Source organism: Plecotus auritus, assembly GCF_963455305.1.
Source record: "Plecotus auritus genome assembly, chromosome: 3".
Taxonomy (NCBI): domain Eukaryota; kingdom Metazoa; phylum Chordata; class Mammalia; order Chiroptera; family Vespertilionidae; genus Plecotus; species Plecotus auritus.
The window spans coordinates 1,154,171-1,180,212 of record NC_137772.1 but is presented as its reverse complement, the minus strand read 5'-3'; the positions used below and the strand labels follow the sequence as shown (position 1 = coordinate 1,180,212).

The following is a 26,042-nucleotide window of genomic DNA, read 5'->3' as shown; positions in this document are numbered from 1 at the left end:
GGGAGGGGAGGTGAGTGGGGACGGGAGGTGAGTGGGGAGGGGAGGTGAGTGGGGAGGGGAGGTGAGTGGGGAGGGGAGGTGAGTGGGGACGGGAGGTGAGTGGGGAGGGGAGGTGAGTGGGGAGGGGAGGTGAGTGGGGACGGGAGGTGAGTGGGGACGGGAGGTGTGTGGGGACGGGAGGTGAGTGGGGAGGGGAGGTGTGTGGGGAGGGGAGGTGTGTGGGGAAGGGAGGTGAGTGGGGACGGGAGGTGAGTGGGGAGGGGAGGTGAGTGGGGAGGGGAGGTGAGTGGGGAGGGGAGGTGAGTGGGGACGGGAGGTGAGTGGGGAGGGGAGGTGAGTGGGGAGGGGAGGTGAGTGGGGACGGGAGGTGAGTGGGGAGGGGAGGTGAGTGGGGAGGGGAGGTGAGTGGGGACGGGAGGTGAGTGGGGACGGGAGGTGTGTGGGGACGGGAGGTGAGTGGGGAGGGGAGGTGTGTGGGGAGGGGAGGTGTGTGGGGAAGGGAGGTGAGTGGGGACGGGAGGTGAGTGGGGAGGGGAGGTGAGTGGGGACGGGAGGTGAGTGGGGAGGGGAGGTGTGTGGGGACGGGAGGTGTGTGGGGACGGGAGGTGAGTGGGGAGGGGAGGTGTGTGGGGAGGGGAGGTGTGTGGGGAAGGGAGGTGAGTGGGGACGGGAGGTGAGTGGGGAGGGGAGGTGAGTGGGGACGGGAGGTGAGTGGGGAGGGGAGGTGTGTGGGGACGGGAGGTGTGTGGGGACGGGAGGTGAGTGGGGAGGGGAGGTGTGCGGGGACGGGAGGTGTGTGGGGACGGGAGGTGTGTGGGGAGGGGAGGTGTGTGGGGAAGGGAGGTGAGTGGGGACGGGAGGTGAGTGGGGAGGGGAGGTGTGTGGGGAAGGGAGGTGTGTGGGGACGGGAGGTGTGTGGGACTGGAGGTGAGTGGGTGAGCTCGGACGGCCTCTGAGGCTGACCTTGGGGATGAGGCCGGAATCTGAATGCCTGCCCAAAGACTCGCTGTTGTTTGGTCGTCCGAAGAACAGCGCGTGCGTTTCAGGGACGGATTTTTAACTTCAGAAGCTGCACTTCCGTTCCTCCCGCCCAGGCGCTGCACAATGTATGCCCCAACCCTGGTTTTTGCTGACCCACACCCGTGCCCCCTGGGACTGGGACGCGGTGGTAATGCTGTCTTTCTAGCGGACGCCCCCTCCTCGCTCCACCCTCTCAGGACAGACGCCGTCACCCCCTCACCCCGCCGGCTGCGCTGTTCACGCAGCAGCGATTCCCGCAATCCTCACTCCACCTGCTCCGTGCGGCCAGGGCCCTGTCTGTCTCTCTGCCCCGACAGGCACTGACCTGGGGCAACATCTCGTAAACGTTCAACAGGAATTTTCTTTTTTTAAAAAAAAAATATATATATTGTTATTGATTTCAGAGAGGAAGGGAGAGGTGGGGAGAGAGAGAGAGAAACATCCAGGAGGAGAGAGAATCATGGATCGGCTGCCTCCTGCCTGGCCCCCACTGGGGATGGAGCCCACAACCTGTGGAATGTGTCCTGACCGGGAATCCCATCTGGGACCCTTCAGGCCGCAGGCTGACGCTCTATCCACTGAGCCACACGACCTAGGGCTCAACAGGCATTTTCTTACTGGTTAATGGAATGACACTTCAGCGTCTACAGGGGTCCTCCAACTTTTTAAACAGGGGGCCAGTTCCCTGTCCCTCAGACGGTTGGAGGGCCGGACTATAGTTTAAAAAAAAAAACTATGAACAAATTCCTATGCGCACTGCGGGCCGGGACGCGTCAGCTGCTAAGCAGGACAGGCAGCGGCCCCCGGTGGGCCGGATCCATGTCCTCGGCGGGCCGCATGTGGCCCACGGGCCGTAGTGTGAGGAGCCCTGGTCTACACCGTGTTCCTGTCACCTTCAGAAGGCTGTCCGATTACTCGGATGAGGACTAAGAAAAGCCAAGCCTCATGAAGTCGAACCAAAAAGTGTCTTTAAGAACATCTGCTCGTGCCATGAGAATGCGTGCCTCTCTGAGCCGTGGGACGGAGTCCCCAGCGACTGAAGTCTCTTCCTTGTTGAGTGAACACGGAACCGATGAAGGGAGACGTGAGGAACGTGACAAACGGGCCGTGTCCCCCGTTCCCCGGAGCGGGCTGTAGCCAGGAACCCTCGGGGCAGTTCATTTTTCTTGCTGCATTAACACCTTCCCATTGAGCTCTTTGAGCTGAATAATGTTCATGTGAAATGCTCAGCCTGGCTGAGACCTCGCCCCTGAACACAGGCCCGGAGGCCCTCCAAACAAGGGTCTGGGTGCGGAGGGAGCCACGCACGGGCACAGACCCTGCCGGCGTCCGTTACCGGTTTCCTGTCTCCTTTGGGGTCCATTCCGCAGCCCTCACGGCTGGGGTCCCCGCACGTCACTGCACAGTGAGCTGAGCGAGGACGGCACGCCCGGCGCTGCTTTCCTTCCCTGCTGGGCATTCCAGCGCTCACGAGATTCTGGACGAGCGCGTGCGTTTGTGTGTGTGTGTGTGTGTGTGTGTGCGCGCGCGCGCGCGCGTGTGTGTCTGTGTGTGTGTGAGCGTGTGTGTCTCTGTGTGTGTGCATGTGTGTCTGTGTGTGTATGTGAGCGTTTGTGTCTGTGTGAGTGTGTGTGTGAGCGTGTGTGCATGTTTGTGTGCATGTGTGTGTGTTTGTGTGCGCGTGTGTGTCTGTGTGTGTCTGTGTGTGTGTTTATGCATGTGTGTGAGTGTGTGTGTGAGCGTGTCTCTGTGTGTGCATGTTTGTGTGCATGTGTGTATGTGAGCAAGCATATCTGTGTGTGTGTGCGTGTGTGTGAGCATGTCTCTGTGTGTGAGTGTGTGTCTGTGTGTGTGCGTGTTTGTGTGCATGTGTGTATGTGTGTGTGTGTGTGTTCGTGCGTGCGTGTGTGTGAGCGAGCATGTCTGTGTGTGTGTGCGTTTGTGCATGTGTGTATGTGTATGCGTTTGTGTGTGTATGTGTATGTGTGCATGTGGGGGGGCACGCCCTCCCGTTAGGTCTCCAGGAGAATATGCAGACAATGTAATTTTGTGTTTCACAGATAACCGACTCCTCCTCACACCCTTCGGGGAGTTAATGAGGATCCGTAGGCTGGAACGCCTCCTAATTCACAGGCAGCAACGTGTTGACGCCCAGGAAATTGAAAGGCCCCGAAGAGGCTGTGCACAGCCCCAAAATGACACGCGGTAGGCAGAATGAAGAATGCAGGGGACGTCACACATTAGCTCATGGCGTCTGAAGGACGTACAAGACAAGGGTGAGGCCCAGCGGTCGGAACCGCTCCTTCCCCACGGCAGGAATCAGAGAGGGCGGCGAAGCAGGTCTGCCATAGAGAGGCCCGAGGCAGGTGGCCCTCAGACGCCCCCTTTCCGGACTGTTCCGCCCAGGGAGATGCGCCCTGGAATGAAAGGGTTCCTGGGGGGGACTCTGCCAGGGAGGGACCGAGCGTTTCAGAGCCAAGAGGCAGGTCAGGGGGGCCTCCTGCTACAGCCGCAGGAACCCCGTGAGCGCTGGGGCTCCAGGGCTCAGGCGTGCGCTCCCCGTGTGCTCCCTCCCGTCCCGCGTCTGGAGCGGCGGGCACCCCGTCCACGGCATCGCAGGTCCGTCTGCTGAGCTAGGAAATACAGAACCAGCATCCGCTCGGGAGGCGGGCCCCACAGGCGTCCTCGGAGAGCCACGCGGATCCTGGGCGCCCCGCCGGGCAACCTCCGAACGGGAGTTTTCACACCACCAGCGCCTTCAGCGGCATCTCGCAGACGTGCGTGTGACTGGTTTGTCCTGGGGGAACCCAGCCCTGAAAGACACGTCTAAGAACCTCACGTGCAGCCGGGGACCTCCGGCAGGCGCCCCGCAGCCAGGGGCCTGAGCGTGGGGGTGGGGGGGACAGTAACGCGGTCTCCTCCTGCAGAGTGAACCCAAACGGCTCCGCACCCACGGCGCCCCGAATTTTGTTAAAATGTCGGCGGGCTCGAATGCACGGAGGTGGCTTTGTGGTCCCTCCTGGGCCGCCTTGGGCCCCTGGAACGCACACTTTATCTTAAAGGCGTGGTCGCGGCTACCATGTGTCCCAGCGCCACGGGAGGGCCGGGGTGGGCTCTGGCACAGTGAAACCAGCGCCTCGGTGGCCCCACACCGGAGAACTGACCCCTAATGAACTGCTTCTCACCACGGAATCCCTGGTGGGCTCCGGGAAGCGCCCAGGGGCCCTCGCTGAGGTCAGAGGGTAAAGAAACAGCGCGCGCTGGGCAGGAGGCCCTGGGAGGCAGCTGCTGCTGTCCTGGCCCTCACGCTGCCCGTGCACTGGTTAATCCTCACCCGAGGACATGGCTTCCATTTTCTGGAGGGAGGGAGGGAGGGAGGGAGGGGAGGAAGAGAGGAGCATGGAAGCGGCAGAGACACAGCGATCGGTGGCCTCCAGCACGCACCCCAATCTGGGTTGGGGAATCTTCAACAGAGGGACCTGTCCTTGATCGGAATCGAACCCGTGACCCTCGAGTCCCAGGGCCGACGCCCTCAGCACGCAGCACACCCGCCGGGGCTCGCCGACACGGTGTCGACGCTGACATCGCCGACAGTCCGAGCGCAGCTGGGCCGGCCTCATCAGCGACGGGAAGGGGCCCGTGGCTTTCCGCCGGGGGCTCCGTGGGCGCCCACGTGTGCACATGAGCCAGCCCCCTGTCCTCGGCCCCCGTCCTGCGTGTCTGAGCCGCACGCCACAGCGGCCCAGTCTACCCGTCACAGAGGAACATCTCTGAGTGGGGGGGGCGAGGGGGTTTCCTCTCTCTTTGGGATCCTGGCTGCCTCCCACCGAAGACGAGGGGCTTCTGGCCCGTGTGATGGGACTCGCACGCATCTGGGCACCCCGCAGACCAACAGAGAAAGGGCCTAAGCCAGCCGTGGGCAAACGACGGCCCGCGGGCCGGATCCGGCTGTTCTATCCGGTTCTCTTGCTCTCCCCTCCGCTCCTTTACTTTGAATTTATATTAGTTCACACAAACCCTCCATCCATGCTTTTGTTCCGGCCCTCCGGTCCAGTTTAAGAACCCATTGTGGCCCTCGAGTCAAAACGTTTGCCCACCCCTGGCCTAATCACTCCGCACACTCCCGTCCCTTAGGGCCGTGGTCGGCAAACGGCGGCTCGCGAGCCACATGCGGCTCTTGGGCCCCTTGAGTGTGGCTCTTCCACAAAATACCACGGCCTGGGCGAGTCTATGTTGAAGAAGTGGCGTTAGAAGAAATTTAAGTTTAAAAAATGTGGCTCTCGCCAAAACCGGTGTGGCTCAGTGGATACAGCGTCAGCCTGCGGACTGAAGGGCCCCGGGTTCGATTCCGGTCAAGGGCACGTAACTTGGTTGCGGGCACGTCCCCAGTGGGAGGTGTGCAGGAGGCAGCTGATTGATGTTTCTCTCTCATTGATGTTTCTAACTCTCTATCCCTCTCCCTTCCTCTCTGTAAAATATCAATAAAATATATTAAAAAAAAAAAAAGAAATTTATATTAAAAAAAAAATGTGGCTCTCCAAAGAAATTTCAATTGTTGTCCTGTGGATATTTGGCTCTGTGGACTCATGAGTTTGCCGACCACGGCCTTGGGGAAATACGCTGCGACGTGAAAGCTGTTTCAGAAATGGCCTTTCTCCCTAAAGGGGCCGGGACAGAAAGGCCACAGCGTCTACTCTCGAGGGTTCTTGGAGAAGAAGACACATCCCCCCTCGCCCCCCTGCAGGGCAGCTCCACCATTGACCGGCTCCCCGAGGCTCTTCGGACCCTGAGGCGCAGATGGAGCTGCTCGTGTCAGAAGACAGCGGGTCACCCGTGCCCGGAGGACGAAACGCCAAGCAGGCGCCCTCCCCGCACAGCCTTGTCGCCCGCCTCTGCCCCAACTCCGTCAGCCTCGGGTCCCAGCAGGGAGAGCGGCCGCTGGCTTTTGAGACCTCCCTAGGAGACCTCGATGGTGACGTGTGATGTACGTCGTCGAGAAAACGGCTTTTGAAGCCACGGTTGCTCCGTTCGAAATCCCTGACGTGCCCGCCGCTCACGTCCCGGACCGAGGCACAGGCGGGGAGAAAGCCCCGCGCTTGGTCGTAGGAAGGTGTTGCCGGGATGCTCGGGAAGGCCGTCCCCCCAGAAGCCACTTCGGCACCGAGCGGTGCGTGGAAGGGAAATCAAACCCACTCGGATTCTTGAAAAAGAAATCGGAGTAGGTCACCCCGCCACCACGCTCTCCGAAAAGAACCGTTCCATGGACGGCCCGCAGGCATGCCCGCTTCCCCGCGTGTTCCCTGCTTACGTAAGAGCTTCTACAAATAAATGCCAGAGGCTCTGACTTGCTTTTGTTCTGATCCTAATGTGAGTGTGTTAGCTCTTCCCACACACCCTGCAGGGACCGGCTCACCCACACCCAGGGCCCCCGCGTGCCCTCGGCCAGCCTCGGAGCGGGTCTCCGGGTCCGAAACCTCCAATCCGCCCCTTGCAGGAGAGAAGGGGCCCTGCGAGCCGATGGGAGGACCCTCCGTGACTCACCAGGGAAACGGCCCGGATCAGCCCCTGACACGCAGCCCCGCAGGAGCTGTGCCGGGAGAGATGGCGCCGTCTGAAGCGGTGAGGGCTGTCACCGAGGTTCACCGGGAGGGAGAACACAGCCCCGAAGGGAGAGCAGCCTCCCCGGTCCGGGCCGTCTCACGCGGTCCAGCCACAGCACGCGGACAGGGTGTCTGCACGGCACGCGGTCCATCGGCCTTCTCTGGCTGTCTTCGATGTTTGTAACCACGAGGCACGGATGACTTATCAACGACGACGGTGTAATTGCACCCCCTCCCTGCCAAGCCCCGCCACAACATTTCACGGGAGACGGGACGTAAAGCTTCAAGGGCCATCACCTTTAGGAAATAATGTCAAACAGAATTTGAATGACAGGTATCGCAGCTCCAGCCTAATTCCTAGAACAGGTCACGCATTTCCTGGAAATGGCAGGAAAATGAGACGTATTCTGTGTTTCAAATAATCAGCGTTAGAGAAGGCTATGTGTGCAGGTAATGACGCATTATAGTATTCCTTTAATAAATAGTCATGAGGTGCCAGGGACCAGCAGGAGGGGGGGGGGGGGAAGCCAGGTTAACATTGCAGGTCGCCCGGGTCCTGCCGGTGTGCCCTGTGACGTATTTTCAGTATTTTGTACCAGCACAGCTATTATTGGTGATAATAATGCTAAAATAGCAAAGTCTGTCTGTATTAACTCCAGCTCATTGAATCAAGACCCTCTAATACCACAGTGTTGGGAACGCTTAACCATCGTTTGATGGGTAATGTTAATCAATAGGACACTGATACACATATTTAGTCACATACCATGTTTTGTTCAATAAATTGACAATTTCAAGGTCATTGTACCTGTATGTTACTGGTTTTGATTGATCTTCATATTTCAAAATCCCTTTCTATTTTCAAATGTATTAACTAAGTAGGTGTGGTTTAAGTGTCCTTCCACGTCATGCCTCGGCCAGGCAGGCAGGTCAGGCGTGTTCCACGGGGCGACCTCGATTTGACACAATGGGTCTGAGTCCATCCATGGCGACCACGCCAATGTCTCCCGGGGTCGGAGGGCGTCGCCGTGGCGGCCTTCCGGTCAGTGCGGCGAGGGTGTCCGGGCAGAGCTCGGTGGTTTCTACGTTCGCGATCCTCTTCAGTCGGCGGCCGTCGGTCCACTGGCCGCTGGGGACTGACCTCTCGGGCGCGTCGTGACAGTCCCCGGTGGACCGAGCCCGCTGCGGACACAGGCCTCGGCAGGGTCTGTGTGGGGCCCTCTACGAACCAGGAAAGATGGGTGCTGCCATCGATACAACGTCGGAGGCCCTGGGGCCTGCAGAGGAGTGAAGGATGTTGTAGAATGACATGGACGTCTGTGCTAACGCTGGGACATACCATTTGTGGGGCAAGGGAAGGGGGTGGCTAAGGGGCGCAGGTCGTCGGCCCACTGGATGTGGTTCCACCTCCTCCTCCTTCTCCTCCACAGACGGCCCCTGCCCTTCCTCCAAGGAGAGGCCCGCCCGCCGGGGAGCAGACACCCGGCGAGTCTTTCCCGAAGGAGCCTGTCGATGAGGACACACATCCTGGATGTTAATAGATTTGTGTTAAGAATATCTACGTCATGGCCGGCAAGCGTGGCTCAGGGGTTGAGCATCAACCTGTGAACCAGGAGGTCACGGTTGGATTCCCTGTCAGGGCACAGGCCCGGGTGGCGGGCTCCATCCCCAGTGGGGGGCGTGCAGGAGGCAGTGGATCAGGATTCTCCTCATGGTTGATGTTTCTCTCTCTCTCCCTCTCCCTTCCTCTGTGACATCAATAAAAATATATTTAAAAAAAAAAGAATGTCTCAGCCCTGAGTGCTGGCTCCCGGGCAGAGCATGGCTGACGGAGACAAGGAGAAGGATCCAGAAAGACCTCCAGGCGCTCCGAGCCCAGCGTGGCAGGGCGATGGAGGTGGGACGTGGGCAAGTGAGCCAGACTCTCATGGGGGACGAGGACCCCCCAGGCAGCTGGAGAGCAGGGCAGGGGAGGCCGGTCCACGAGGCGCCCCCGGAAACGGTGCTGGACGAGAAGGCCGCAGCGGGGCCAGTTCCTGGCCGTGTCCAGGGGAGTCACGCCAGCGAGGTTTCCTTCTTTTTGAACTCAGCGCCAGAGTTTACCAAGGGCCTTCTGGACGCCACGGACGGGGACAGCGGGAGGAAGGGCATGTGCCCCCGGCCTCCAGAGCCTACGTTTTTAGGTGACATTCCATCCGAAAGCGAGACAGCACCTTCCACCAGGGACTAGGCCCGGAGACAGTCAGCGCGGGGCTGGGGCTGGGACTCAGGAGGCCGAGGGGGGGGTCAGAGGAACGAGGGATGGACACGGCCACAGCCACGGTGATGGACGGGGCCGCTGGTGACCACGGAACGGAGCACGGGCGTCTCAGAAAGGAACACAGGTGGCCCTGCGTGTCCGGCATATCACACGCCCGTCTACCACCTGCCAAGGCAGGTCCATGAAAAAGGCAAAGAACTACCGCACAACGCCGATGGGGGAGGGGCTCCGAGGCTCTGGAACGGAAAACTCTACTAGTCTTACGATCCCGTGCCCAGAGCCACCGCGTGTCTGTATGGTTTTACTACGTGTGCATGCACCGTGGATGTATTGGTCTATAACAGCCGTGGGCAAACTACGGGCCGCGGGCCGGATCCGGCCCGTTCGGCTGTTCTATCCGGCCCGCGGAGCCGAAAGAGCAGAGGGTTCTCTTGCTCTCCCCTCCGCTCCTTTACTTTGAATTTATATTCGTTCACACAAACACTCCATCCATGCTTTTGTTCCGGCCCTCCGGTCCAGTTTAAGAACCCATGGTGGCCCTCGAGTCAAAAAGTTTGCCCACCCCTGGTCTATAAGCATGGAAATGTGTTGTAACACATACACACACACGCGTACATGCTTTACCTCTATAGGACTGTGACGTTAACCTAGGATCGTGGTTAGAGACTCATTTCACACAGATGTGTGTCAGAGTTCCCCAGACATTTGCGAGTTTGGGATTTCCCTTAAACTCGCATCCTCACAGGCAAAGAAAAAACATGCCATAAAAATGCAGATGGAACCTGCGTGAGAACCCGCATCCCCGGCTCCTGCCCCCGTGAAGGGAGCGTTACCCAGAGGACCATGGAGAGGCCGCTTGTCCAGGTCCCCCCGGGGCGACTCCAGTCACACACAACACGCCAGGCCCCTGCTCTAGCTCAGTGGGCGTGGTTTACTTTTCAACTCAAATGATCATGACCCGTCCGGCCGGTGTGGCTCCGTGGTTGAGTATTGACCCAGGAACCAAGAGGTCACAGTTCAATTCCCGGTCAGGGCACATGCCCAGGTTTCTGGCTCCATCCCCAGTAGGGGGTGTGCAGGAGGCAGCCCATCAATGATGTTTCTATCTCTCCCAAACAACAATGCGGTACCATCTCACACCTGTCAGAACGGCTGTCATCAACAAATCAACACACGACAAGTGCTGGCGAGGATGCGGAGAAAAAGGAACCCTCGTGCACTGCTGGTGGGAATGCAGACTGGTGCAGCCACTGTGGAGAACAGTATGGAGTTTCCTCAAAAAACTAAAAATGGAACTCCCATTTGACCCAGTGATCCCACTCCTAGGAATACATCCCAAGAAACCAGAAACACCAATCAGAAAGGACATGTGCACCCCTATGTTCACAGCAGCACCATTCACCATAGCTAAGATCTGGAAACAGCCCAAGTGCCCATCAGCAGATGAGTGGATTAAAAATGGTGGTACATCTACACAAAGGAATACTATGCAGCTGTGAAAAAGAAGGAATTCTTACCATTTGCAACAGCATGGAGGGACCTGGAGAGCATTATGCTAAGAGATGTAAGCCAGTCAGAGAAAGACAAGTATCACACGATCACTCATTTGTGGAATCTAATGAACAACATAAACTGATGAACAAAAATAGAGCTAGAGACATAGGGAAGGCGGGGAGAGGGGGTTGATATAAGCATAACCAATGGACACAGACAATAGGGGTTTGAAGGCCTGGATTGGGAGCAGGGGCGGGGGGGTCTGGGAGAGGTACATGGGAGAAAAAGGGGACATGCGTAACACTTTCAATAATAAGGAATTTTTAAAAAACTTATTTTTTAAAAAAAGTATAATGTCCCACATTCTGAGTTTCCTCATGTCAAAATACAATTTCTAAACCAAACCGAACAATTTACTCGCATACTCAAAACTGATGGAATTACAAGGCAGACTTGGGAAAAGAAAATGTTCCTGCAATCAATATCTTGAATTGCATCGTGTTTGTAGGCAAATTAATCTAATTCAGCTCTCACGCTAAATATGTGCGCGCAATATGATTAGAAGTAAGTCATCAGGGATAATATGGTAATGCAGGCAGCTTATGACTATGGAATCATCCGGTGAACACTGAAAATAGTTAATGATTTGATGAAGTGTTGGCAAAGAAAATTAGAACAATCAGCCACAGGTATTGTCTGTTCCAACACTGTATTCTAATCTGTCAACGCTCCCATTACGACGGCGCTGGAAAGCTAAATCTCACGTCCAGAGAGTGTGCATCGCTCACCGTAACAGCATCCAGGCAGCGACTGGTGGCCGGCCTGGTCCATGTCTGAATAATAATGTGCCATAAGCCATCGAGGACGTTACATAGCACATGACTGAAGGGCTCGGACCTCTTCACAGGAGTGTATAGCTTATGTGACACATGAGATTTACAAGTTCATAATATAATATCCCCCAGCACCGCGCACGCTCCTGACCAAATGTGTTTAAACGTATAGTGACATGAAACCCATTTTCACTTCCTAACAAGGTTTCCATGTAAGCCCCTGATTTATTCTAGAAATCGCCTAATGGCTCCACACAATGGACTACAGTTAAACCACAAACGGTAGCTCTGTATATTGCCTGTTACATCATGAATGCCATTTAAATAAGTTCTATGCTAATGTTTTCCTTCAGTAATTCATTTTCTAAATAACATATAAATGCCCCATAATACTGAGTTTTCATTTACATCCTGGTCACCAGAAAACCCAGGGAACACAAAACTAGATTCACTTTTAGCAGCAGCATTTTTGTTCATGTTTTCATTTCCATTAGCCATGATCTCCAGACATGTACACACATATACACACGTGTGTACATGAAAATACCACTAAATACATGCACTAGTATACACACATATGTGTACCTGGGAATACAACTAAATACCTTCATGGATACACACATATGTGTATACATGGAAAAATAATGAAATATGTGCATGGATATATTTTTTCATATATACTGACATATAAAATACTCATTTACTCTGTATATTCCGATGTAAATAATATATGGGATTATATATACATGTATATATCCATATTTAATTTCATATGTACATACATGTTGTTCATATTTACCTATCAACTTTATATAAATAAAATATATATGGATACATGTTTCCTCGAATAATTTGTGTCAGGACACATGCTAACGCTTGGGGGAATATGATTTAAAAACAAGGTAGTATCTTTAGAAAAAGATCAAAGCGATCGATAAACACATACATGTTTACAGAAAAACCATCGTTAGGCGGGCGAGGAGCGACCAGTGCAGCGGTAAGGCCTGGTCTGATACGACAGGAACGTCTCCAGGTCGCTGGGTCGCTTTCTCTCCAACAACTCAGAGTCCCCGCCCTGAGCCTCCCTCCCCACCGCGTGCAGGTGCCGGAGCCTCACCTCCAGGAGGAGGCAGGGATCGGGCAGACGCGCTGTGGGTGAAGGGCCCAGAGCCCGAAGCCTGTCATCTGCGTGACGATGGGGTCTCAGCACCTTTGTCCATGAACGGGGAAATGGCCCGAGTCACGGCGCCCGGCTTGTGAGGAATAGACGGCTTAGGAGACACACACACACACACACACACACACACACACACACACACACACACATACGGCCGCGCCTCCGTGTCACCTGCTGCCCTTGCCCTGGAAAGCACTGGCACACGCACTGCATCGCCCTCGGTGGCTCGGCTGCCGCCCGTCCAGCGAAGACAGCGTTACGTTCTTGATGGGAGAAACGTTAATAAGTGTGATCACAATGCTAATATTTGACATGTTAAAATAAAAGTGAAACTCGTGAAGAGGAAGCTATGCTATAGCACAATGACCTCTAACACACCTCGTGCTGAGCGGAGAGCTGATTTGCTGTGACCGTTTATCTGATAAGGACGCAGGTTTCCCAAACTGGTTTCATTTTACGTCATTATTTTTTCCAGGTTTGTAGAGCAGATAAAATTTCCGGATGAACTTTCCAAATGTAATGGCCAACATATCCTAATTACATGGTCTGTATTGTCCTGTATTAGCCTGGTCTTTGTTTTTCTTTATGGTAAACTTTTTAAAAAAATTAATAGGTTTCTATTGATTTCAGAGAGAGGAAGGGAGAGGAAGAAAGGGATAGAAACATCAGTGATGAGAGAGAATCATGGATCGGCTGCCTCCTGCTCGCCCCCTACTGGGGATCGAGCCCGCAACCCGAGCATGTGCCCTGACGGGGAATCGAACCTGGGACCTCCTGGGACATGGGACAACTCAGCCACTGAGCCACACCGGCCGGGCGCACTGAACGTTTAAGTCCTGGTATCTCTGGCATACAAAGAATTTATCCTGGTTTGTGTGTTCACATTTTCTCCTCCTCAGATTGGAATGTCAAGCATTCAACCCACACACACCTCCACTGGCCTTCTCCCCGCGCCCAGCGGTCCATGTATGCTGAGTGAGTGTGGGAGCGTGGGGCCAGGCCTTCTGTGGAACCCCCTCACACACACTCACTGACCTGAGCGCGCGGCACGTGAGACGCAGGCCGCGTGGGCTCAGGGTTCGAGGCTAAGGGGCTGAGCGTCTGCTGGAGGAGGAGACGCTCCAGAAGCTGCGAGGAGAGGAGCGGCAGATGCGGGGGGCGGGGCGCGCTTTGAATGGAGGCTGCCCTGTGGGTGGGCTTCCTGGGAACGGGACCTCGGAATATATCCCAAGAAACCAGAAACACCCATCAGAAAGGACATATGCACCCCTATGTTCATAGCAGCACCATTCACCACAGCTAAGATCTGGAAACAGCCCAAGTGCCCATCAGCAGCTGAGTGGATTAAAAATGGTGGTTCATCTACACAATGGAATACTATGCAGCTGTGAAAAGGAAGGAATTCTTACCAGCCCGTGGTGTTCCGACGCATACCCCGGCTAAATAGCAGGCCATTGAACAATGAGCGGGTTACCCCGAGAGCAGAGACGGAATGAAACAGCCTGAAACGGCTGGAAGGTTCTCGCCTGACCAGCACATCGGTCTGATGGCCATCGGGGCTGACAGAGCCGTGTTCCCAATGCACAGGCTTGAGGGCTGGGAGCTCACCACGGCCTCTGCCTCTGGCCCCAGGAAAGCCAGCAGAGGGGACTGGGGGAACCGAGTCGGGGGTGGGGGTGGGCATGCCCCTTCCCCTTCTCCGAGCACCGGACTCCCCTTCACACTCCCTGTCTTGGCCTCCCACCCTCTCCAGCGGCCGGGAGGACGTGGAACAGAGGGGGTCTGGTCTGGTCCCACCAAGCGAAGACCGAGTCCCCACCAACTTGGTCGGCCCAGCGAAGCTTGGGTGTGGAGAGCAATTCAGAAACATCGCAGTTCACACACAGACGTGGCCGAGATCCAACCGTCACTGTCTCCCCGGCCCCCGCCCGCGGGCACCCGGAGCCCACGGAGGCGCCACGAGCACGTGGTCATCAGCTGTCAGCACGGAGGCGAGAGGAGACGTCACCTCGAGCAAGAACTGTGGGAGTCAGGAAGTGTGGGAGCCAGGAGCGTGGCCGAGGCTCCCGCAAACCATCCAGGGGCCCTGAAAACTCAGAACATTCCAGATGGCACGCACTGGCCGTTCCAGCGTCTCCGCCGATGCCTTACGCAGGCTGAGGAGCTGGTGAATTGAGGAGGGTTGCGATGTGTGATCAGATACCGAGACGTTTATCCCGTTTGGCTGCGTTGTGACACACCCCGGGACACAGCGGGCTGTTCTGCCACGTGGGGGCGAGGGGGACCAGGAGGGTAACTCCGTGCGCCTCTGAGCAGGACTCGGCCTCAGCTCCCAGGGGCGGGCCTCCCTGATGCTGACATGTGGGGAAGGGTCCCTCCCGCACGCTCCGTGGGTCTGCATCGCACGCCGGGGCCTCCCGCAGCCTGAATACCTACACGGCGCGGCAGCCTCAGGGCTGGGCCTTCCCCAGCCACGCGACCTCTGTCCCGCAGGTAACCAGGTCATGGGACATTCCAGTCGCGCCGGGAATGCAGGACCCTCGCCATCAGGGTGAAGGGTCCCCTCGCAACGCCCACGTAGGAACATGGCTGAACCGAGGGAGCGGCAATGGCTGGGGACACGCACGGCTCTCACCCAGGCAGCGTCCAGGCCCGGTCATTAGCTCAGCAGCGTCAGAGCTAAGCTCCCTCCTCGGAGGTGCAGGCCGCCCCCCAGGAAGCACTTGGGGCCGCTCCCTGCGTGTTTCCATGGAGATTTCATTTTAAAACCTCCTCCCAGGCCATCTGCCAGCTCAGAGAACACGCTTTCCCGCACCTCCCACGCGCCCTGCGCGTGCATTCGTGGGTCTGGGGAAGCGATACGCAAAGGAAGTCCAGATCATCGTCATCGAGATGACCAGCGCGCGAGGCGATTCCTACGGGGTCTCCCGAAACCCTTGCTTCCCAGAGACACAGGCAAGTTCACGATGCCAACAGCAATCGGTGTGTTGCAGGAGGAAACGACGCCATCCATTTCTTCAGAGGAAGAGCCGCATCGGGAATGGTGGCGTCCACGCACAGGGGCATCCTTGTGACATGAGTGGTCGGAGGCCTCCCAGCACTCACACGACACGAGCACCGGGTGTGTGAACCTGAGTGAGCGTGTGACTACGTAACGCGCAGCCTGCGGGCGCGGAGACAGAAAGCCGGGGTCCAGGCCCCGCAGCCCCGCAGCCCCGCAGCCCCGCAGCAGCCCCGCAGCCCCACATCCCACAGCCCCACATCCCACAGCCCCGCAGCCCCGCAGCCCCGCAGCCCCACAGCCCCACATCCCATAGCCCCACATCCCACAGCCCCGCAGCCCCGCAGCCCCACATCCCACAGCCCCACATCCCACATCCCACAGCCCCACATCCCACAGCCCCGCAGCCCCACAGCCCCGCAGCCCCACAGCCCCGCAGCCCCACAGCCCCACATCCCATAGCCCCACATCCCACAGCCCCGCAGCCCCACAGCCCCACATCCCACAGCCCCGCAGCCCGCAGCCCCACATCCCACAGCCCCGCAGCCCCGCAGCCCCACATCCCACAGCCCCACATCCCACAGCCCCGCAGCCCCACATCCCGCAGCCCCGCAGCAGCCCCGCAGCCCCACAGCCCACAGCCCCACATCCCGCAGCCCCACATCCTGCAGCCCCACAGCCCCGCAGCCCCACATCCCACAGCCCCGCAGCCCCGCAGCCCACAGCCCCGCAGCCCCGCAGCCCCACATCCCCGCAGCCCCACAGCCCACAGCCCCGCAGCCCACAGCCCCGCAGCCCCGCAGCCCCACAGCCCACAGCCCCGAAGCCCCACATCCCCACAGCCCCGCAGCCCCGCAGCCCCACATCCCCGCAGCCCCACAGCCCACAGCCCCGCAGCCCACAGCCCCGCAGCCCCACATCCCCGCAGCCCCACAGCCCACAGCCCCGCAGCCCACAGCCCCGCAGCCCCGCAGCCCCACAGCCCACAGCCCCGAAGCCCCACAGCCCCGCAGCCCCGCAGCCCCACAGCCCCACATCCCACAGCCCCGCAGCCCACAGCCCACAGCCCCGAAGCCCCACAGCCCCACAGCCCCGCAGCCCCACAGCCCCACAGCCCCGCAGCGCAGCATCTCCAACCATAAAGGGTAGCTCACCCTATCTGCCCCGCCGGTCCAGGCCTCTTTACAGAATCCGTTTGAACAAAGCGTCTCGAAAGGTACGAGCCTGACGTAAAATAAACACCGCTGCTCAGCGCACCAACTCCTGAGCCATCGCTGCTGCGCTGAGGACAATCCCTTTCGCTTCCTGTTCTCTGGGGGGAATCCCCGCGGTCAGATACTCCCGCCTCCCCTTCCCCACGTTCAACACCGCAAGCCCTGAGCGCCCCTCTGCGCTGAGGTCTCCGCAGAAAAGAAAACGGAAGCTGTGCCAGGTGAGGGGCTCCCTGACTCAGGGTCCTCAGAGGGAACGCTGAAGGGAGAGCCAGCTACGAACCCGGCCGCGCCACACCCCACACCCCACACCCCACACCCCACACCCCACACCCCACCGACACTCGTCAGGCCAGACCAGCCGTGGCCAAACTACGGCCCGCGGGCCGGATCCGGCTGTTCTATCCGGTTCTCTTGCTCTCCCCTCCGCTCCTTTCCTTTGAATTTATATTAGTTCACACAAACACTCCATCCATGCTTTTGTTCCGGCCCTCCGGTCCAGTTTAAGAACCCATGGTGGCCCTCGAGTCAAAAAGTTTGCCCACCCCTGGGCCAGACGCTCCCATCACAGGTGCGCGTGAAGTGACGACAACGCGTGCCCACTGCTTTCGCCACCCTCGACTCGCTCTGATGGTTTAACGCAGGGGTCCTCAAACGTTTTAAACAGAGGGCCCGTTCCCTGTCCCTCAGACCGTGGGAGGGCCGGACTATAGTTTAAAAACAAACAAACTATGAACAAATTCCTAGGCGCACTGTGGGCCCGGGATGCGTCGGCTGCTCAGCAGGACAGGCAGTGGCCCCCGGCGGGCCGGATCCATGTCCTCGGCGGGCCGCCTGTGGCCCGCAGGCCATCGTGTGAGGACGCCTGGTTTAACGGTTTTTAACATGCATCCTGTATATGAGTTCAGGGGATTTAAAACACGGGACCGTCAGCGCACGGGGACTGGAACGTCAGCCACGTGTTACACGTTTGCAGGGGCGGGCGATTACCAGGGACTAGCCTGCACCCAGCGTCACAAACCGTTTATAGGAGAAAAGGCATCAGGAGGGTCAGGGGGACCTTGTTTGGGGCGATGCACCCATGTGAAAGCAGAAGGGACCTTGAGAGACGGTGCCCAAGGTTTTCCGGAAATAGTTCATCGACTACAGACAGCTCCCTGCCTGTTGGCTTTCCCGCAGATAACTTAATTTTGGGCCAATAATATTGTCCGTGCCCCTGAGCGTGTCCATCAGGTTTTTCCAGAACACGTTCTTCCGTCGGATGACACCCCATGCACGTGCTTCCTGCCATAATGCTCTCTCCTCGGGTCCCAGGGCCGTCCCCCAGATCTTATTTCCATTTTATTTTTTATTTTTTTTAATATATTTTATTGATATTTTTACAGAGAGGAAGGGAGAGGGATAGAGAACTAGAAACATCGATGAGAGAGAAACATCGATCAGCTGCCTCCTGCACACCTCCCACTGGGGATGTGCCCACAACCAAGGTACATGCCCTTGACCAGAATCGAACCCGGGACCCTTCAGTCCGCAGGCCGACACTCTATCCACTGAGCCAAACCGGTTTCGGCTCTTATTTCCATTTTAAAAGTGCACGGCGCCCCTTCTGTGACCAATGCTGCCTGTGGAGAGCTGCCCTTGCCTGGTCTCTGGTGACCCCGCCCAGCCATCGTGGGGAGAGATGGAAAGAGGTTGCCGGATCCTGTTCCGATGCCATCGCGGGCCTGTGGGGTGCCCTTTGCTGTCTGTCACGAACCTCGCCCAACGACGTCTTGACGGACACGCCGTGTGGCGTGGCGTCCCATGGACACAGCTGAGACCCCACGCATCGCCGTCCCCCTTGCTCGTTCAGGCAGGGCCTGCGGAACCCTCGGGTCCCAGTGGGTTACCAACTGTTCAAGTTATTCCACACCCTGTCTTTCCTGTCTACGGTTTTACATGATGGCTCTTTTGGAAATAAAGGCAAATTGTGATCCCTTTCTCCAAACTTTCCTTTTTGTTTTGCCAATGGCTTATTTTTCAGAGATTTTTATACGACAGTTACACTTCCCGACGAGGGCGACTTGGAGAAAAATCCAAGTTATTTCATCGTTTTCTTACTTCTGTGCTGTTCGATGAATCTATCCATCTCCCACTCTATTTTTTCCCCCTGTCTTCCTCAAATCCAAATCTGTTGCATTTCCCTCCCCACCCCCCCCCAAAAAAAGGTTCTTTTCACTAAATGGCTTTTGACATATGTCATAGGCAATGGCTGCAAAATTGGATTTAAGGGACAACAGTTCTGGTCCGTTCGTCATATGTGGAAATGAACACCACCCTGTTAATTCTAAAATGCCTTTAACCAAGAGTTGCTTACAATTAAGTGAACAAGTTATTTTTTGCTATGGATTCACTGTTATTTTCAACAAATTTTAGCCAAGAGGCCATATGTTGGCGAAAACACTGTAGTGATTTCACTGACATGAATAACCATTACGTATCTACAACTATAGTCTGCATATTAGATCCAAGAGTCACCGCTCGGAATCAATGTCCAGCGAGTGACGAGCCTGCGGCCGGTGAACGCACGCCCTTGCTAACCTGTGAGTAGACGTTGAAAACCACAGTAACACCCACAGGAAGGTAAACGGGGAAGGCACACTGGTGCACACGGAATCTTACTTACACAGACGTGTCTACACGAGTGAAAACAGGTCAACGAACCAGCCTGTTCATTTGCTAACATGCATCCTGGATATCCAGCGAAGCGGAAAACCTACTTCACTGGATAACAAACTTCGGGCCTGGCGCCCGAGGAGTCCGCGCCCGAGGTCTTACTGGGACGCAGGAAGGCCCGGTCCTCGTCCGGACGCCACAGCCGGCGGGCCAGTAGCAAGGCACCAAGGAAGGAATTCTTTTAAATTCGCAGAAGCCTCCTCACTCCGTACAAATAAGGGGCACCTTGATGAGCTGAATAGTTTGCAAAACAGGCTAAACTCTTCTCCCAGGATCCTGGGAGCGCCGCCGGCGAACCCATCGAGGCCTTAATTGCCCGTGAAATCGCGTGTGTCTCGTTCTCAGCCACGTCTCGGAGGCGTCGCGGCCGGGGCAACAGGAGGCACCGCCCACGGTCTGCACCTCATTTACCGAAGAACCGCGTCGGGCACATCCGTTCCAGCGGCAGCGTCACAGAGAACGCGGCTCACCCCGGTGCTATTGTGGGGCGCGTCTCCCCCAGGCTCCTTTCCCGTCACGCCCGACGGTCTGAGCTGGTTGGTACCAGGCCTCCTGAATCCTCTCCCCTCGTTCCAGGCAAAAGCCACTCAAACTCTTCACGGACTTGAGCTCTGACATCTACGATCTTTCTCTTTCCCTCAAGCAACGGAAACCCCGTAAGTGGGGACGGGTGCTATGCTCTGGGTTCAACGTATGGGATAAAAACACAGGATCTCAGCCGAAACCGGTTTGGCTCAGTGGATAGAGCGTCGGCCTGCGGACTGAAGGGTCCCGGGTTCGATTCCGGTCAAGGGCATGTACCTTGGCTGCGGGCACATCCCCTGTGGGAGGTGTGCAGGAGGCAGCTGATCGATGTTTCTCTCTCATCGATGTTTCTAGCTTTCTATCCCTCTCCCTTTCTCTCTGTAAAAATATCAATAAAATATATATATATATATAAAAATAAAATAAAATAAAATAAAAAAAACACAGGATCTCAGCACTCGCACAGTATTAAACTTTGTATCATAAAATGTATATTAAATATTGAAGACAGGTTTGAAAACAGCCTGTTGGGGTTTTTTTTTTGTTTTGTGTGTGTTGTATGAATAAAATATACTTGAGCTTTTATGACGAAATTCTGTGAGGCTGAATTTTGAACACGGCAGGTTATTCCGTAGGGCGACTGACCTTCGGTCATGAACCCGGAGTGCATTTAAGGGCCTTACAGATTTGGTAACGTAGCAATCCACACATGAAACCTACATGTTCGTGTGGACCAACGTCACCCCAATGAGATTTAATTTAAAAATAAATAAATGAAATCCCATTGTGACTAATTAACAAACAAACAAACAGCGCTACGTTCCCGGGACACCCACCACGCGAAGCCGGAGTCACCGTGAAGACGGGGCCTCCTGCCCACAACAACCTCCAGTCATGCCCACAAATGTTCTGACCTTCGTTTGGGCACAAGAAGATAAGACAGCGTACGCCCAATCGTGAGCCTACACGAGGAGGAACAGATGCTTTTCCTGCAGTCGCCGTGGAATTAGGAGCAAGTTCCGACCCCAAGTCAGGTGACCCGACCCGTGGTCTCTCAGTCACATCAGAGAGGAAGCGGCCCTCTGTCCACGGAGTTCCTCCTGCCTTGGCGTCCAACCCGGGCACCCGCGGGCCCCGTACTGAGGGCGCCGCTCCCTGCCCGTCTGAGGAAGGAAACACTCCTCTGCACCCTTCCTCCAAAACCTCTCCCCGGGCCGCCTCCTCCACGCCACGGGCACTGCCTGGGCGCATGGCCTGGGCTCGGCCAGACACGGGGCAGGGAAGCTCAGGGCCACGGACGTCACATGACACGGCTGAAAACCCCCCCCCCCCTCGACTGTCCCTGGGAAGCTACCCACATCCCTGTGCCTCGGGCTCCTTCCCCTACAACGGGGTGAGAATGCTTGCGGAGTGCGAGGCTGGGCCGGATGACCAGCGTCCCCTGCACACCTCCCACCGGGCCCGCAGGGGTGTGAGCGTCAAGGAATGAGCCCGGAGCCCCGGACCCGTCAGTCGTGGGGGACGGAGATGAGAACTGCGTCTGACTGTGGAGCTGGGGGCCTTCCTGCAACATCAGCCTCAGGAGTGATGACGCCTCCAAAACGGCACCATTCATTTCCTTAAGGTTACGGGTAGGGTACTGACGGATAGTGGCGTCTCCATGACTTTGGAAGTCATCAGAGGGATTGACTCGTAGTGCAATGATGTTGCATCCTTTTTGGTGGATGACGGATCTGGCCTATTGAGACCGGAATCCAACATAACATCGCTTCTACATCACTAACAGATTTCTCAACGGTGTCCGATGAGAACCTTGTCAGGCACAATGCTCATTCTCATTGTTTTCAGCTAAGAATTTATGTTACAACTAGAGGCCTGGTGCACAAAATTCGTGCATGGGTAGGGTCCCTAGGCCTGGCTGGAAATCAGGGCCGATCTGTGGGGCAACTGGCGGGGCGATCGGGGGGCGGGGGGTCCCCGCTGGCACCCGCCTTGGTTGGCCTGAGGCCTGGGGGCTGGGAGCAGCTCCTTCAATCAGCATATGCCCCCTGGTGGTCAGCGTGCATCATAGTGACCGGTCACTCCACCCGTCGTTCTGCCCTTCAGTCGATTTGCATATTAGGCTTTTATTATATAGGACGTTCACTCACAAGCTGTAGCCCGCCAGCCTCACATGACAACCTGCTTTTTATTTCACCGACGGCCTGTATTAAATATTTGCAGGGGGCAGCCCTGTGCTAAAGCTCATGAGACAGAGACGCAGGGACGACGGGGTCACCAACTTCGCTGCCGGAAGTTGCAGCTCAGGCTGGAAGCTCACGTGCATGCAGCTGGGCTAAGGCACCCAGGGCAGGCGGTCTCTCTGCCTTGGGGACCAGGGACTGGCCAAGGGCGTGCAGAGGGCTTTCCCCAGACCCATCCTGGCGGGCAAGGTCGCCGTGGCCCCGTGCAGAGGCCTCACGATGTGGGTTAGAAACACATAGAAACAACTCGCTTCTGGGTCTCCCAAGCTCCGTGAGGAGCTGCACCCACCCCTGCGAGACAGTGACAGCATGAGGGACCACCGGTGGGTCCTTCTGGGTCCCGGGAGCCTGGCGCCGACGGTCTGCCTTTGGAGAGGGCTCTGAGCGTCCTAACAAATCCGCCCTGTCCGGCGCGCAGCAGCCTTGCTTCCCCGGGGGCTTGTGAGAGGAAACGCCCCTTCCTATGGCGTCCCCTGCCTGGCCTCCCCCCCTCAGACTCGGGCCCAGGCACCTGCGAGGTCCCCACACCTTCCTGTCCCCTGACCCCTGACCCCAGCACCGAGGACATCCCTGTACACGCTAGGACAGCTGGTGACCGTGACAGGAGAACGTGTCACCTCGAAGTGACTGCAGAGCTGACCTGCACTGAAGGAGACGTTACACTCGGGCGCTGTCTGCGGGCCGGCCTGTCGGGATGGGAGGGCGAGGCGGCCGTGCCCGAGAGCCTGCACACAGCACAGTCTCCTGTGTGAGGAAGACGAGAGGCTCTGAGAGTAAACACGCCGACGGAGACAGACCAGATGACGGAGGACAGACAGACGGAGAGGTGACAGACAGATGGGTGGAAGCACTGGAGACAGCCAGAGGCCCCTACTGCTCAGGGTCCCAGGCAGCGGGCCTGCACGGAGGACAGCTCTGGGCCCCTGCGCGCCTGGCTGGGGCAGCGGGCGGAGCCCTTGCTTCTACGAACTGAAAATGCCGTCCCGGCCCAGCCGGGGAGTCTGCCCTGAGCCTGCCTACGGTGGGTGGGCAGAAGGGAAGAGGAGGATGGGAGTCCGACGGGTGGAGAAGTCTGAGAAAGTAAGCACCCTCAAAGGTCCTCTGGAATGGCGTCTGGTGACCTTGCCGTGAACTCGCTGTTCCTGTGGCGGGGGGGGGGGGGGGGGGGGGGCTGAGCAGAGGCAGCAGCTCATCAGGCAGCATTGAGGGCCCTGGTCCCTGCTCGGGGACTGAATGGCCCGGCCGCCCCGCCCCCCGCAAGCACGCCCAGCAGAGGCCAGACTGCCGTCCCGCCCCGTCTGGGCCTTGAATCAAGAGAACCCGCCAGATCTCATTACACGTCAGCGCTGCACGGACGGGGGCGTGGAGTCTGAACGCGCACGGTGCCACGGCCTCCTGCCCTCCTCAGCACGGAGGCGGCAGGTCCCGCCCCGGGAGCCGGCCTCGCGGTCCCTCATTCCCATTATCCCTCGCATCCGCGCGTGGCCGCAGCGCCTTCCATCAGCGCCCGCATTGTTAGTGACAAGAAGAGCAGCTGCCACTTCATGATGCCTGCGAAGGCGCCCTGGGGTGCCTGCCCCGTGCCAAGCATGGCACGTGCACCCTCCTAGCCCGTGTCTCAGAACTCTGCACAGCGCATCGTACTTCGTTTATAGAGGAGGAAAACGGGTCACAGAGGCCCAGGGAACGTCCCCAGGAACGTCCCCAAAAGAGGCGACCGTTCAGGGCGGAAACCGAGGTCTGCGTGACCCGTGGCGGTGCTTTCGTCCTCGCTGTCAAAGGGATGGAGGGAGGGCACTCGGGTCCTGCACGCGTCAGGGCAATGGTCAAACCGGACAGGTCTGGGCAGAGGCCGCCTCCTGCCCTGGGCCTGCAGGCCGGTCTGTGGGAGCGGCTGTCGCAGGCTCTGCTGTGCTGACCCCGACTGCCCGCCCCCTCCCCCGTGCACCCCCACGCAGGACATCCCTGTCCCCGCACGCGGAGAGCTGGCCAGGGGCCCTGAGGGGACATCGAGACAGCTCCCACAGCAGACAGGCTCCCCGCAGGGCCAGGCCCCGAGACCTGAGCCACGGGACCGAGAGCAAAGCTGCCGGAGCCCCAAACCTCGGCGGGTCCAGTGGCTTCCGAAAGAAAGGGGGCTTCTGGGAGCTGCTTCCTGCGTCACGCCATCACCGAATGCAGCTGCTGTTTCTCTCTCCAAAACCCTGGTGTGCCCTGCTCAGCGCCTGCCTTGTTTCCCCGCCTGTGTGCGCCTTCGTCCACCTCGAGTCCGTCAGCAGCCCATCCAACGCTCCGCTCCTGCTCAGCTCACGCTCAGCCCGTGCCCAGCTGTGGAGGCAGCACCCTGGTCAGCGCCCGGTGGAAGGTCCCACAGGAGCTCAGACAAGGGGGGGCGGCAGAGTCAGGAAGACCCCTGGACTCACAGCCTCGGCCTCTAGCGGGGATGGTTTCAGCGTCAACCAAAACCCCGTGGTGGAAAACGGCTCCCAAGGTGTAGGGATGGTCTTAGAGAGGATCGCATGGCTGCGGGGAAAGACGGGGTCTCTCAGGGAGCTCACGGGGCAGGGGGACTGCAGGAGCCAGACCCGGGGCCTGGAGGGGTCCTCGACTTTACGGAGGGACCTATGGCTTCCCTGGAGAGAAACATGTTCGCGGTTAAGGCTTCCTGAGCACAGAGAACGTGCCAAACTCACCTGCTGTGTTTTAGCTACATCATCTCACGTATTCTTCCTACTAACCCGTAGACGCCACAAAGATCTCCATTTCACTGACCGGGAATCAGAGCCGAGAGGGATCCCCTCAAGGGCAGGCTCACCCCCTGTGAGGGGTGGACCCCGCTCACCCAGCCACGGAGCAACCCGCAGGACCCCGCGGTGGACAGGGCACCTGTGTGTGGGTGGGGAGTGAGGTTTGCCAGGCCGTGGGCAGCTCAGAGCTCCTTTCTCATGCCTTCTAGGCCCAGGTCATTGCTCCGGAAGGTTCTAGTCCAGCCGTGGGCAAACTACGGCCCGCGGGCCGGATCCGGCCCGTTCGGCTGTTCCATCCGGCCCGCGGAGCCGAAAGAGCGGAGGGTTCTCTTGCTCTCCCCTCCGCTCCTTTACTTTGAATTTATATGAGTTCACACAAACACTCCATCCATGCTTTGGTTCCGGCCCTCCGGTCCAGTTTAAGAACCCATGGTGGCCCTCGAGTCAAAGAGTTTGCCCACCCCTGCTCTAGTCCGACCTCAGGGAGGAAATCCCTGGGCTCACCTTGCTCACCATCTCCGAGGACACAGACTGAGGGACCCGCACCGCACAGGTTCACGTGAGGAAACGCCAGGGGGAAGTGCGTGGTGCCGTCTGATCCCGCCGCGTTGAAACATGCAGGTGAGTCCTCCTAGGTCCCTCCTGACAGTGTGGGACGGAAACCACCACAGCAGCCGGGACCCACCACAGGGGCCCGCTGCTGTGTCCCACGTGGCGCGACAGGTGTCAAAGCCAGGATGTCACCCGGCTCCGGCGGGGCCTGATGGCATAGCTGACGCATCTTGCACCGCGTGGAGGGAGGGAGCTCGTCATGGGCACTGGTTAGCGTGAGTCCTGACTGACCTCGGCTGCCGCGTGGACCCAGTAGGGTCCCCCGAAGGGAAATGCCAACTGAGCCGGACGGAGCCTCGACCCACCTGAGCCTGTGCCGACAGCTCAGGAGGCGGGCGGTGCTGGCGGGCGGGCCCTGCAGAGCCTTCCTGGGGGGACCCTCACCCCACAGTCCCCACACTCTCCACCTCCTGGGGCCCAGGAGGGTGTGTCCTCAGGCCTCACTTTTAGGACAATAGCTCCGGGATGCAATTCCACCGCTGGCCCGTAGGTGCCACCCTCAGCCACACGATTTTAACACGGGCCTCCCAGAGCAGTGGTCGGCAAACCGCGCTCTGCGGACGAATGAGTTTGCCGACCACCGGACTAGACTAAATGTTACCGC

General features: G+C 58.0%; 1 protein-coding gene across 1 annotated transcript in view; it reads right to left on the bottom strand.

Annotated features, from left to right (window-relative positions):
• The window catches only part of CSMD1 (CUB and Sushi multiple domains 1), a 1,048,987-nt gene that overhangs the window by 899,823 nt on the left and 123,122 nt on the right, over nt 1-26,042 (bottom strand). The window lies entirely within an intron of this gene.